We start from the raw sequence: 14,063 nt of genomic DNA, 5'->3' as shown, positions 1-14,063 counted from the left end.
AGAAAGCCTCAGCCCTATTGGTTGAGATAGGATTCCAGGAACTCCTTTATAATGACTGGCTCAGATACCAGAAACAAAGTGCAGGCAGGCACTTTGGTGAAGTGTCAGGGAGTTCAGGGTAGGCTTCTCCCTGAAGTGCTGTTTGCATGAGAGGCCCCTATGTAGAAAAAAGCTGCTGGGCTGTTTTATCTTTTTTAAGTGTGAGCCCAGTTAGCAACCAGGAGCCCTTTTTGGTACTTTTTAGTAGGTATGTTCTTTCTCAGGGTTCATAAAACACTAAAAGAGAAGAAATGTGAAAGTGAGGGTCCTTATCACTTTGATTAAACTTAGCTTTAAATCCTGGTTCTATAAGACATCTTTCTCTCTATATATAGACATACCTTTTGGGGAACCGGGTCTTTCTCTCAATCACCAGCAACCACCAAGGCAGCTGAAGACAGTAGCCCAGAATGGTCACAGGATCCAGATCTCTGGCAGGCACAAGATAACATCTTCAGTTAATGTTTAAATTCCTGAGTCCAAATGTGGACCGACCACCTGGCCACCTTCCCACTTGACCGAACAGAAGACCACCAGAAGAACGTCAGAACTGTTCTTAAGACTTGGAGAAATGATTTATTACTGTTACCTTACTTTACCTCCAACCAACAAGCTCCCAGCGCGACCCTGAGTCCCTAACCCCTGTTGTCTTGTAACCTGCGTAACATGGAGGAGTCTGGACTTTTGAGCATTAGCTTCCCATTCTCCTGAATGGAGCGATTCATAAAATACAGCCAATCTTTCTCCACTGCAGTTCTTGGTGTCTAGTGTCTGGATCTGTTAGTGTTGGGTAGATAAATACCTTCTGTTCTGTTACTAATGTAAAGCTCAAATTTATTTTGGTATATTTTGATTTAGAATCCTAATGCTGACAATGCTCAAGACTTCAGAAAATAAACCAACTCACAGAATTCAAATTTGGCATGTTTAAAGCTCTAGAAGACCAGTTTCCTAGGAACATGTTTCCTTTAAATACCCTACCCAATATGATAAAGCTTGCCCTTCATACACGGAGCCTCCAGGCTCTTACCTTAGCAAGGCAACTCCCATCTAATACTTAGAAGATATTTTCCTTCCTAGAATATATAAGCTACTGATTTTGTTTCCTCTGTCTTCAGATGAAAACAAAAACAAGTTTAAAATCATGTAACACTAACTAGGAGCAACCAGACTAATTGAATCACTTCAAGAATTTTGGTGTTTCGTGTATTTATTAAAATCTAGCAACACTTTTAATTCCAGAGTTTCCCATTGCTGTTCAAAGGCTCACTGGGTCCAGTAAAGCAGGACTAGGTCCCAGGGAATAAGAATTTTCAGGGTCACTTGTTTTGTCTTCCTTCTGCATTAAACATACTCACTTGCCTGTTAGCAAGGACTTCTATTGAGAATTCCCTTTGACTAGATTCTCCTTACTCCCCTATCTAGGAAGTACGCCTTTAGAGGCATTTCTATCTTATTGTTGAATGGAGCCTTAGAGATCATTCCTAGTGATATATTCATTCTCTCTTCTTACTCTCTCAGCTCAGAACTATCCCCACAAATATGGCAAAGAAGAGTAACCATATACAGCGGGAATGAAACCAGAAAAATCAGTGATCGTGCTTGCCTGTCACTATCGGAATGAATACAGGGGGACAAGCACTGATCTTTATGCTCACTTTATTCGGAGGCCAGTGATCTGAGAAGATGGTGGGTTATGTAGACTAAAGACCAACTTAATATCTCCTCTCAAATGACCTTTTTATAAGGAGAAGGAAAGGGTAAGTGAGGGGTTTGAAAAAGGTTAAGCAGGTAAGAGTTGCAGTTGACAGCAATTTTCCTAGTATCTCTATATCCACTGATCAACAATTCTTTGTCTGTGCCGCGAACGCTCCCTCCCTGGAACACAGTGACTCAACACCAATCTCTTGCTCTTCCTCTTCTCCTTCCGGCACCCCGAGATGTGAATGTCGGACCTCTTGAAGTCTTCCCAGAGGCTGTTTATACTGTCCTCACATTTTTGGATTCTTTTTTCTTCTTGTTGTGCTGAGTGGTTGTTATTTGCTTCCTTATGTTCCAAATCATTGATTTGATTCTCAGCTTTATCCACTCTACTGTTGTTTCCCTATAACAACTTCTTTATTTCAATTAGTGTGTCCTTTGTTTCTGAGTGGGTCTTTTTTATGCTGCTGAGGTCCCCACTAACTTCCTTGAGCATCCTTATACACAGTGGTTTGAACTGTGCATCTGATAGATTGCTCATCTCCATTTTGTTCAGTTCTTGTTCTGGAGTTTCGATCTGTTCTTTCACGTGGGCCATGTTTCTCTGTCTCCTCATTTTGGCAGCGTCCATGTGTTTGTTTCTGTGTATTAGGTAGAGCTGCTTTGACTGAATGTCTTCTGGTGTGACCTGATGTAGTAGGTGTCCTGTAGGGTCCAGTGGCACAGCCTCCCCTATCACCCAAACTGGGTAATTGAGGTGTGCCCTTTGTGTGGGCTGAGTATACCCTCCTCTTGTAGTTGAGCCTTAGTTGCTGTTGGCAGATCAATGGGAGGGATTTACCCAGGCCAGTCAGCTGCTAGGACTGACTGTAACCACTTAACCAGCAGCCTCTGCTGTCAGTAGAGGATCAGCTGTGCAGGGGCAGGGTGGTGGCGCTCTGACGTGGTCTGTAGCTGTCCACTGGGTGCTCTGGCCCTGGGGTTTCCCTGGTGGCGCAGACCAAGGTCAGCCCCCATCTGTGTTTAGCCCCAGGCACCCTGCCTGAGCTGTATGTAGAGCAATCTGAGATGGCTGCTGCTTGTGCTGGGGTTGCAGATTCCCAGGCAAAGCCAAGCTGTCAATCTAATCTGGCTGCAGCTAGGGCTCACTGAAGCCAGCTGTTGCTTGTTTGATAGCATTTAGGAGCCAAGACCAGCAATTCTCATGGAAGATCAGCTTGAGTAGGGTAGAGCCTCTGGGGCTCTCCAAGGCAGGTCAAACACTGTTAGCCAGGTTGATGGAGTCTCAGATATGGCACCAGCTTGCCAGCTCTGTGGGGAGAGGGTTTAGCAAAGGGACAATGGCCTCTGCTCCCCTTGATGCCAGACACTTCAGTTTCTCCTATCCTGGAGCTCAGAGGGACTGAGTCTAAGTAGATGAATGTGTGTGTGGGTTCTTTAACAGGAACTATGTGGGGCTCCAGAAGTTTCTTCCACCAACTCTATCCCAGTTGGGTTTTGCTGCCAGAAGTTGTGGGCACTTATTTGCCTGGCACTAGAATCCTGGAAACCTGGTGGGACCTGGGGGACCTGGTGTGGGTCTGGGATTCGTCATTCCTGAGATATTCCTCCGGAATTTTTATCCACATGGGTGGGTGCCAGCACGTCCGTGTCTGCACCCCTCCTGCCAGTCTTGATGGATGTGGGTTCTTTAATTCTGTACTTGTCAGACTTCCATTCAACTGGATTTCTGACGTTCCTGAGTGATGGTGGTTCTATATTTTAGTTGTAATTTTGATGTGGTTGTGCGAAGAGTAGAGCCATGTCTGCCTATGCCTCCATCTTGACTGGAAGTCTCTCTCTATTAGTTTTAATTACCTCATTTCTAAGAAGTAAGATTCAAATGGAAGTAATCATTTACTTCCATTGAGCATGTATTGAGCATGTTGAGCGTGTAGGAAAAAAACAGTCCTTCCACATAGCAGAAACCATCCTGCAGGCAATTTCATGTGACTGGAGGCATAAGATACATTAGTGGTGGTGATGCAATTCATTTCCATGTCTGCTGAAAGCATAAAACAGTTTTTAGTACAGCTGACAAAGGTTGCACACTCTCTAGCTGTGGCTACAATAGCAATTTTTAAAGAAAACATCTGCCCATCCTTAGAGAAACCATAGGTTCTCAATCATATTAATAACTTTGCAGGCTTTCCAGCAGCGTATAAATACCTACAAGACATACAGTGAAAGTTTGTTCAACATATGCTCCTTCTGCAAGACAAAAGTCAAAGATATTTAGAATGTTTTTACTAAATACACCCAAATATTTTCACCTTTTTTGAAAGAAGTTCTCCATAACATAGGAGAGAATGTAAGTCACTGTTTTGAAAAGATGACCTTCATGTCTTATTGCAGTTTGGCAGTCCATTGTTCTTCTGGTGCATTCTTAGTCTGGTGTGATGAATCCAAGGTTTTATCACTCAAGGTGATTGATGTGGTGAGCAGTACATTCCAAGGTCCAATTCATTTCTCTTCTACTTGGCTATCTGGAGATCCTGTCTTCCAAGCCTTGAGTAGAACCTGATCTACTCAGGCCCAAAGGAATGTGTTGAATCTCTGGGGGAAGATCTCCAATACACACAAGGTCATTATTCACGGCTAATGTCTGGCTTAGATGTTGTACATAGTTCTTTACTTTCACTTCTTGATCTACACACACACACACGAGGTATGTCCGGAAAAAGTCCAGCCATTGTTAATATAATTAGAACTGTTTGTTCAACATTGATGTCGCCTGGCAGCTAAGAAGAGTGGACTGGAATGCACATGTGTGAACAATGACAACTTCACTGTACTAGTAAATGGAGGATGGATGGTACCATTGAGTATGTGTATTGTGTGGCCACTGCATTCAAAATGAGCGAGTAGAGCAATGAATCTGCATCAAATTTTGTGTTAAGCTTGAACATTCCTCCATGGAAACTATTCAGATGTCTAAGGAGACTTTTAAAGACAATGCAGTGAGTGTAGCACAAACAACAGTGTAGCACAAACACTTCACAGATAGTAGACAATTTGTTCAAAGTGATCCATGTTCTGGAAGGCCTGCAACAAGCAGAACATTTGAGAATGTTGAATGTGTTCAGGTTGCAATCAACAAAGATTGGTGACTAACAGTGCAAGAACTAGAAGCTCCTCTGGGGATGCCAAAAACTACTGTGTCCGAGATTTTGACACAATCTCGGTGTAAAATAGGCTGTGGCAAGATTTGTCCCATAGCTTCTGCTACCAGAGCAGAATGAACATTGAGGTGAGGGTGCTTAAGGCTTGATTTAAACCGCTAATAACAAACTAGATTTCCTTTAGAAAGTAAGGAAATGAATTGTGGGTCTATGGCTTTGATCCGGAAATGAAGGCCCAATTGCTGCAATGGAAGCTGCCTGGTTCTCCATGCCTGCAGAAGGTGTAGCAAAGTTGCAGCAAGATCAAGACCATGTCAACTGTGTTTTTTGATTGGAAAGGTGTTGTCTATCATGAATACACCCCTCCAGGCCAAACAATAAGGAGTACTAGCTCAGTGTTCTTTGTTGGTTGAGAGATGAAATATGACTAAAATAGCTACAGCTATGGGCAACTGGTGATTGGCAGCTTCATCACGAGAACGTGCCTGCTCATGGATCTGTCTCATGCAGAGTTTTTGGTGAAACATCAAGTTCTCCAGGTGACTCAGCCCCCATACAGCCCAGATGTGGTGCCCTATGACTTCTGGCTTTTCCCAAAACTAAAATTAAATTAGAAAAGGAAGAGATTTCAGGCCATCAATGAGATTAAGGAAAATATGATGGGGAAGTGGGTGGTGATTCCAACAAAAGACTGCAGTGAGTGTGTTTTGAATAGTGGGAGAGACACTGGGAGAACTCTGTGAGGTCTCAAGGTGCATACTTTGAAGGGGACTGAAGGGTCATTGTCCTATGTACAGTGTTTCTTGTATCTTCTTCAGTAAATGTCTCTATTTTTCTTAAAGTTTTTTTAAAAAAGATTTTATTCATTTATTTTTAGGGAGGAGAAGGAACGGAGAAAGAGGAGAGAAATATCAAATGTGTGGTTGTCTCTTGCATGCCCCCAACCAAGGACCCGACCTGCAACCCAGGCATGTGCCCTGACTGAGAGTTCAACTGGTGACCCTTTGGTTCACAGGCTGGCACTCAACCCACTGAGCCACACTGGCCAGGGCTAAATGTCTCTATTTTTCATACACATGGCTGAATACTTTCTGGACAGACCTTGCTCACATCCCACCCAAATCATAGTCTGAAATGGTCACCCATACACAATTTCATAAAGACTAATTGAATCCCACTTAGAGGAGCCACCCTTATCCTGAGCAGGGCAACAGGCAAAACTTGATCCCAATTGAGATGAGTTTCTTGACACAATTTAGCTATATTTTTCTTCAAGGTATGATTCATTTTCTCCACTGTTCAAGAAGCCTGAGGTCTCCATGCTGTCTGGAGGCTCCACCTCATTCTTAAAAGTTTGATTACTTTCTGTGTAATTTCTGAAATAAAATCAGTTCCATTATTACTCTGGTCGCTGCTGGGTAGGCCAAAGTGAGGAATTAACTCCTTCAGGGTTTTCAATACCTCTGAGAATTTCTCAGTTCTAGCAGGATCAGCTTCTACCCATTCTGAAAAGGTATCAACAAGGACTAAGAAATATTTTCATTCTTGGATCCTCGGCATCTGGCAAAGTCCATCTGCCAGTGCTCAAACTGTCCTTGGTATTGTTTCCCTTCTTTCTCCTGATGGGGATCTGTCTTGGGGTTGTTCTTCTGGCACACAATATACCTAGCTATTGTTTTCCATCTGGCTTTAGAAATTCCATGACTTGTGAGCTATGGTTCAATATAGGTGGTTAATGAAACCCTTCCATAGTGAGTGGCCTAACGCAAATGTTTCATGACTGGCTGTACTAAGTGTTCAGAAAGCAGTGTATCTCCTTTCATATTCTTTTTCCCTTTACTATTGGGGCTTTCTTCATCAAAATCCCAGCTCTTAGCTTTTTAAGTCTGCAATCAAACATAAAACATGGAATTGTGACAAGTCCAGAAATGGTACCAAAGGCATTATAAATGTTCCTGTAGCACCCTCTTTTGCTGCTCGATTGGCCAAATTGTTTCCTCTAGCTACTTCAGTGTCCTTTTTCTGATGCCAAGGGCAGTGTACAACTGCCATCTGTAAAGGTTCCTGAACAGCTTCTAATAATTTAAAATTTCCTGTGGCATGCTTAATATCATTTTTTATTGCAGGTTAATAGCGCTTTTTCCTTCCAGATCGAACCGTGTGCATCCAAAATTAGGAAAGTGTACCTTGAATAGGTGTGCATTCACTCCCTTGTTGTGCGACAATTCCAGTGCCCTCATCAGTGCACTTGGCTCAGCTCTCTGAGCAGACGTTCATGACAGTAAGGCCTTGAACTCTATTATTCCTCGAAGAGTCAAAACTGCATAGCCAGCCTTTCTGTTTCTCTCTCCATGTAACTCCTCCTGTCTGCATAAAGAGCCCAGTCTACCTCTTCTCCAGGATGGTTCTGTGACTCAATTCTGCTACAATAAACTTCATCAATTATTTCAGTACAGTCATGCATTAGCACACTCAAGTCAGACTCCAGGAGAAGGGAGGCAGGATTAAACTTGGTTTGAGGTCAACGATGGCACTGTCGAGAAGAATTACTTGCTACCTGCCCATTTTTTCAGCAGTGAGCTACAAATTTCCTTTTTGCTCTAGTAGGCTTTAGTAGGGTTGGGAGCCCGACCTGGACTTTTTGGTGCAATCTCTGAGCTTCTTCATCTGCCTTATGCAACACTAACACCTCTGCTCATCACCCGTAAGGAAAATATTAACTTTTTTTCCTTAGTAGTTTTTTTTCTTTTTATTTTCATTTTATTGTTGTTCAAGTACACTTATCTCTATTCCCCCCCCCCCCACCATTCACCCCCACCCCAGGCATCCCACTTCCCACCTTTGATTCTACCTCCCCCCTTTGGCTTTGTCCATGTGTCCTTTATACATGTTCCTTGTTGACCCCCATTTCTCCCCCCATTATCTCCTCCCACCTTCCCTCTGGTTACTGTCAGTTTGTTCTTAATTTCAATGTCTCTGTTTACATTTTGCTTGCCTGTTTTCTTTTGTTGATTAGATTCCACTTAAAGGTGAGATTCATTCAAAAAAAGAGAGGACCCAAATAAACACAATCAGAAATGAAAGAGGAGAGATTACAACTGATGCCACAGAAATACAAAGGATTTTAAGAAATTACTACAAAGAACTATATGCCAAGAAATTTGAAAACCTAGGTGAAATGGACAAATTCTAGAAAAATACAATTTTCCAAAACTCAATGAAGAGGAAGCAGAAAGCCTGAACAGACCAATAACAGCTGACAAAATTGAAGCAGTAATCAAAAAACACTCAGCACACAAAAGGCCTGGACTGGATGGTTCACAGGAAAATTTTACGAAACATTTCAAGAAGAGCTAACCCCTATCTCTCATAGACTATACCAAAAATCCAAGAAGAGAGAAGACACCCAAACTTTTTTTTATATAGCCAGCATCATCCTAATCTCAAAACCAGAGAAAGGCACAACAAAGAAAGAAAACTTTAGGCCAATATCGCCGATGAACATAGATGCTAAAATCCTCAACAACATATGGGAAAACCTCATCCAAGCAATACGTTAGAAAGATCATACACCATGATCAAGTGGGATTCATCCCAGGGATGCCAAGATGGTACAGTATTTGCAAGTCAATAAATATAATATAGCACATAAACAAAATGAAAGACAAAAATCACATGATCATATCAATAGATAAGGATAAAGCATTTGATAAGGTACAGCACCCATTTACGATAAAAACACTCAGCAAAGTGGGTGCAGAGGGAGCAACCTCAACATAATATACAGGAGACCTCCAGCCAACATCATACTCAATGTGCAAAAACTAAAAGCTTTCCCACTAAGATCAGGAAAAAGACCAGGATGTCTCCTTTCACCACTCCTATTCAACATAGTATTGGAAGTCCTAGACACAGCGATCAGACAAGAAATAGAAATAAAAGGCATCCAAATTGGATAGGAGGACGCAAAACTGTCATTGTCACATGCCACAAATTTCATCTCTTTTTGGTTACAAGTCTGTTCTTTTTTTTTAGTATACTGCTATACAAGGTATTTTAGTATTAAGGTTGTGCAACCATCACCACTAATGCTAGAACACTTTCATCACTCCCAAAAGAAACTCCATACCCATCAGCAAGCAGTCACTCTCCATGCCCAGCCCCTGGCAACCACGAATACTTTTGTCTCTATGAGGTGAATGTGCAGACTTAGAAGGGTGTTGACAAAGGAGAAAGACATTCTAGGATCTTGAGGAAAGCTTCAGATTTCTTTTTGATTAGGTCAAAGATATAGTATTCTAGACATCTCATATAAATGAAATCATGCAGTATGTAGCCTTTTGTGTCTGGCTTTTTTCCTTACTGTAACATGTCCAAGGTTCACCCATGTTACAGCATGTACCACTACTTCATTCCTTTTTCTTTTCAAGATTTTATTTATTTATAGAGAGGAAGGGAGAAAGAGAGGGAGAAAAACATCAATGTGAGAGATACACATCAATCGGTTGCCTCTTGCACACCCCCAGCCCAGACATGTGTCGTGAGCGAGACTTGAATTGGTGACCTTCGCAACACTCAGCCCGCTGAGCCACACCAGTCAGGGCTCATTCCTTTTTCTTGCTGAGTAATATCCCACTGTATGGCTATAGCACATTTTGTTTATTCGTCAATTGATGGACATCTGGGTTTGTTCCCATTTTGAATAATTCTGCTATGAACATTCATGTAAAAAAAGGTGTGCAGATACATTTTCAATTCTCCTGGGTATATATGAGTATACTTAGGAGTGGAATTGTAAGTTAAGCATCTCATGATAGCAAAATCTATTGCTTCTGAGTTCAGATAGCCTAGGATATTTCTCACAGTGCCAACAGCTCTATACTGACCTTGCCACCCACCTTCACTCAAACACCTGCCGTCTTCAGAGTCTACATACATTAATTACAACTTCTTTCCAATTAAATTGAGGGCAGAGATCAGTTCCCATAGTTCAGATCATGGAGTAGGTGTTTAATATACGCTCATCAACATATTGACACCGAGATACCTGCAAATGAGAAAGCGATGACCTATTCACTCTTTCTTTTGATAGCTATTTGAGTATCTATTTTATGCTCGTCCCTGTGGTTAATGTTGGGCATAAACAGTGGACAAAACTTTTAGTTTCAGTTCTACTCCACAAACACTCACTTAAGACTTACGATTTTAATGGCATTATGCCAGGTTTGACAGGAGACACAGAAACGAGATGTAGTCTGAAGCTTTTTATGGCAGCACATAAACTCTACATACAATAACAATGACAAAAGCAATAAAAGCGGCGGCACAGGATATAAGTGTCCTAAGAAAAGCACACAACAGAGAGTCAATGAACAGAGCCTATATGGTTGACAGAGTGGAAAGAGAAGACGGAAATTAGGAAATACTTCTTGAAGTTGAAGGTGGTACTTGAGATAGGGCCTCAAAGAAGGCTGCATTTTGATGGGGATTCTTGGGGAAAGAGGAACTATCTTAGGCAGAGGATAGCAAGAACAAAGAAAGGCTGGATACAGTACAGAATTTATGTTTTTCCTCAGAAACCAATTCAGTTAGGAATGAATAAATAGGTAATAAGACATATGGTCATACTGTGAAGGACCTTGAATATTAGGCTTAGCATTTAATAGGTTTAAAAGAATGGTTCAAATGTCTTATAACAATTCAAATTACTTTATTGACTCCTTAAACTTTTCTTAAAACTTTTCTATTATGTATATTTTCTAAAGTGATCTTTGAAACTAATGATATTGTCTTCCCACAAGAAACTAAAAATAAAATCTTGACAGCTAAGTGAGCATGTTGTTAGGGAAAGATGGAATTTCAATAATCCTAGTACTGTACTCCATACTTGTGGGAATCCGTAAGGTTTCAAACAGATATGTGGACAAATCTTAACAGCCAGAATAGCAGAAGCAAGACAGAGGGGAAAATAAAGCATTCATTAAGCTCCTAACACCAGGTACGGTGCTAGGTGAGATAATATCTTTGATCCACCACACAAGCCCACTTAGGCTGATGACAACTGAGGCTCAGACAGGTCAAGTAAATGGCTCAAAGTTGCCGAGCCAGTTAAGTCATCTAGTAAAATGTCGACACCAGTTTTGCACCTAGGCCTGCCAGATTCCTTATTTTCCCCATTGCCCATTTTCACTTGTTTTCACCATACCAAGGATTCTAGTATGGTAGGATTACCATGCATGTTTCAGTGAAAAGGGCTGAATATTTAATACAAGCGTTTGTATGGTCTGGAGAAAAATTAGGCTGAAATATTCAAAACTGGGTTTAGAATGGCTTAGAGATCAAGACCAAGAAAGATCAAGGTTAGGGCTGCTTCCTGATCCAATCTGAACAATGATCGTACTATAGATATTATGTAAGAATACCAAGGGAGCAAAATCCCAGTTTTAATTTGGAAATTAGAGTAAACTTCAAAAGAATCTGGATATTTGTCTGTATTCACTGATGTATGCCAAGTCTCTAGAACAGTAACCAGCACATGCAATGCAGTCAATAAACTTCTGTTGAAATAATGAAAAGTTATGTAAGGGGAGATATTCTCATTTGAATACTCTTGAAGTCCTTGAAATAGAGAAAAAGAAGCAGAGTAGTAAGTTTAAAAACCATTCAAGTTGTTAGGATACTCTTAACACTTGACCTCATGGCAAAACCCACTAAAACAACAAACAAAAAAGCAGTAATTGTAAAACATCAGCATGACTTTACAAAGAACAGTAGACAAAAGGAAAAGGCACTTTTTTCCCTTCTTTTGGTTGTGTGAAGAGGCAGTGTATTGAAGACACTTATGCATTATATATGGTATCTAGCGCTCTGTCATTAATCAAATTCCAGTGCGATGGAATCCAGAAGTTTGACTTACTGTTTTAATATTTCAAACTGCTGTGAGCAGTGTATCCAATGACTGCTTTTAGAAAAGAAAATGGCTATCTAATCTAAACACTCTATCAAATGGACAAGTTCTTTATTATAGATGGCAAATAACGGAATGAAATATCTCAAATTCATTTACTCAGATATAACAAGAGTACACTTACAAAAAAGCATTTTTCTCATTTTGATAATATGTTTCTATGATTGGGTTGGCCAAAAATTCTTAGTTTTTTCCCTACTACGGCTCTAGTAGTGCTTAACTTTATTTGAAACAATTGTGTTAGATTATATTATGACAGCTGTCACATCACCATGTGTTAAAAAAAGTATCAAAATTGGTGAATTTTTGTGCAGCCATTTTAATATTGAAAGTGGAAGAAGATATGCAACATTTTTGGCATATTGTGCTTCATTATTTCAGGAAAGGTAAAGATGCAACTGAACTGCAAAAGAAGATTTGTGCCCTGTATGGAGAAGGAGCTGTGACTGATCAAATGTGTCAAAAGGGGTTTGCAAAGTTTCCTGGTCCCGCTGACACTCTGGCCAGGTCAGTCTGTGCCGTGGGCTGTCTGGTGCACTGGAAGGTGTGTGGCAGCACCCTGGCCTCTGCCCACTAGAAGCCCATAGTGGGAGACAGCCGACATACCCCAAATACGCAAATCAATGAAGTTATTGGTAAAAATGAAAAATGTGTCTTTTATTTTATAGTAAAAACTAAATGGACTTTTTGGCCAACCCAGTAGGACATGCGACGAAAACCACAACAAAGAGTATTTTTTAAAAAAGCCTTTGGAAGATAGCAAGCCTCTCCCCAGAGATACTTTTAGTGACCAAAAGCAGGTTCCATGTGCTTTCCTTCTATTTTTCAAAAGCTTTTCTAGTTGTTGTTGTTGTTGTTGTTGTTTTTATGGAAACAGTGAATAACTGCCACTTATCACAAACCATCTTCTCTCGGGTACGTGCTTTATATATTGCTTTCTTCTGAACAGACAGTTCTTCAAGCTGCTCAAGTCTTTCAGTTGTAGCAATTCTTCTTTCTTTTATACTGCATTTCTTCCATGGAACAGCATAGAAACCAATAAAAAAAAACTCTTCTGCTTTCCAAAGACAATTCCCAAAACGTAGTACCAATATATCTCAATCAGTATTTTAATACTGTTTTCATTTAACACAATCTTTACTTCAGTAATTCCTAACACTATAGTTCAATTTGTTAGAATGATTGTGTCATATTTTCTTCTCTATTACAGTAATAGAGAAGAAAGTGAATGCATTTTCTCTATAATCAAGTGATACTTGCTTGAGGCGGCCTATGTATTCCTAACCTTATAACAACAACACATTATTCTGTCTCGCCTTTTCAACTACTGCAGAAATTCTGATTGATTTTATTGTCTGAGATATTTTGTCTTCAGAAGGTTAAAACATGTATTTTCCCCTTTACTGTAACATTCAGTTTAAAGCATATTTTCTAATGAACTCAAACCAAACACCTTTTTAAAGGAACTAGAATTAAAATAATTGCAAAGTCTGAGGATAGGTTAAGTAACAATCCAAAAGGAAAAAATACACAGGCTGTATCCTTTTAAAAATCCTTGAAGGACACTTCAGTTCACTTGATATTCTAGAATGACTAAATTTGTTCAGAGCTCAACTCCAAACTGCTTGATTCCTTCAGTACACACCCACCCAGGTATTGGGGTACATAAAACAGAAGCCAAGGCATCGAAACTGTTGAGTGTTTATTACTACTTTACACATAGTTTCTCTACAAAACACTGAGAATTCAGGAAAAATACTAAGTTCTTACTGTTCATCTTTTGTCCCTTGTGGGCCAATCCCTGCCCCCTTTACAATCTGAGCTGAATCTCTTGATCCTTGCACCACATTTCAAACCCGCAAACAGATACCATTTTTGAATCTACCTGAATTTAATTAGATTACAAAGAGGAAAACGTAGTAAAGCCTAAGTTTTGCAAAATGCTACATGTTACCTGTAACAATTTTTAAGGCTCAGGAAGCCTGTTCTCAAGCACAGGGCAAAACCTGCAGCCTAAAATCAACAGGTCTAAGAATGTAAGACAACCAATCATATCAGTGGAGGTAACACGCACGTGGGTACTTGCATATAGTACTTCCATTCCGGTAAGGGGAATGTGCCTCGTTAATTTCTGTAAGATATCGAGTACTGTAACAAAATCGTGGCGGCAGTTCCTGCAGCCCGTCAAGACACAC

At 40.5% G+C, this 14,063-nt stretch overlaps 1 protein-coding gene across 4 annotated transcripts in view; it reads right to left on the bottom strand.

Moving 5' to 3' along the window:
• The window catches only part of HMG20A (high mobility group 20A), a 73,801-nt gene that overhangs the window by 58,811 nt on the left and 927 nt on the right, over positions 1 to 14,063 (bottom strand). For 2 of the 4 annotated variants that reach the window (XM_024557467.4, XM_024557466.4), the window contains exon 2: positions 381 to 470. The exons of the other annotated variants lie outside the window; for them this stretch is intronic. The gene's annotated coding sequence lies outside the window, so the exon portion shown is untranslated. The remainder of the gene's footprint in view (positions 1 to 380; positions 471 to 14,063) is intronic. 4 annotated transcript variants of the gene reach the window in all.

The sequence above is a fragment of the Desmodus rotundus genome, chromosome 7 (genome assembly GCF_022682495.2).
Source record: "Desmodus rotundus isolate HL8 chromosome 7, HLdesRot8A.1, whole genome shotgun sequence".
In the NCBI taxonomy this organism is placed as follows: domain Eukaryota; kingdom Metazoa; phylum Chordata; class Mammalia; order Chiroptera; family Phyllostomidae; genus Desmodus; species Desmodus rotundus.
Note: the sequence above shows the minus strand (reverse complement) of the source record. Positions and strands in the feature narration are given on the sequence as shown.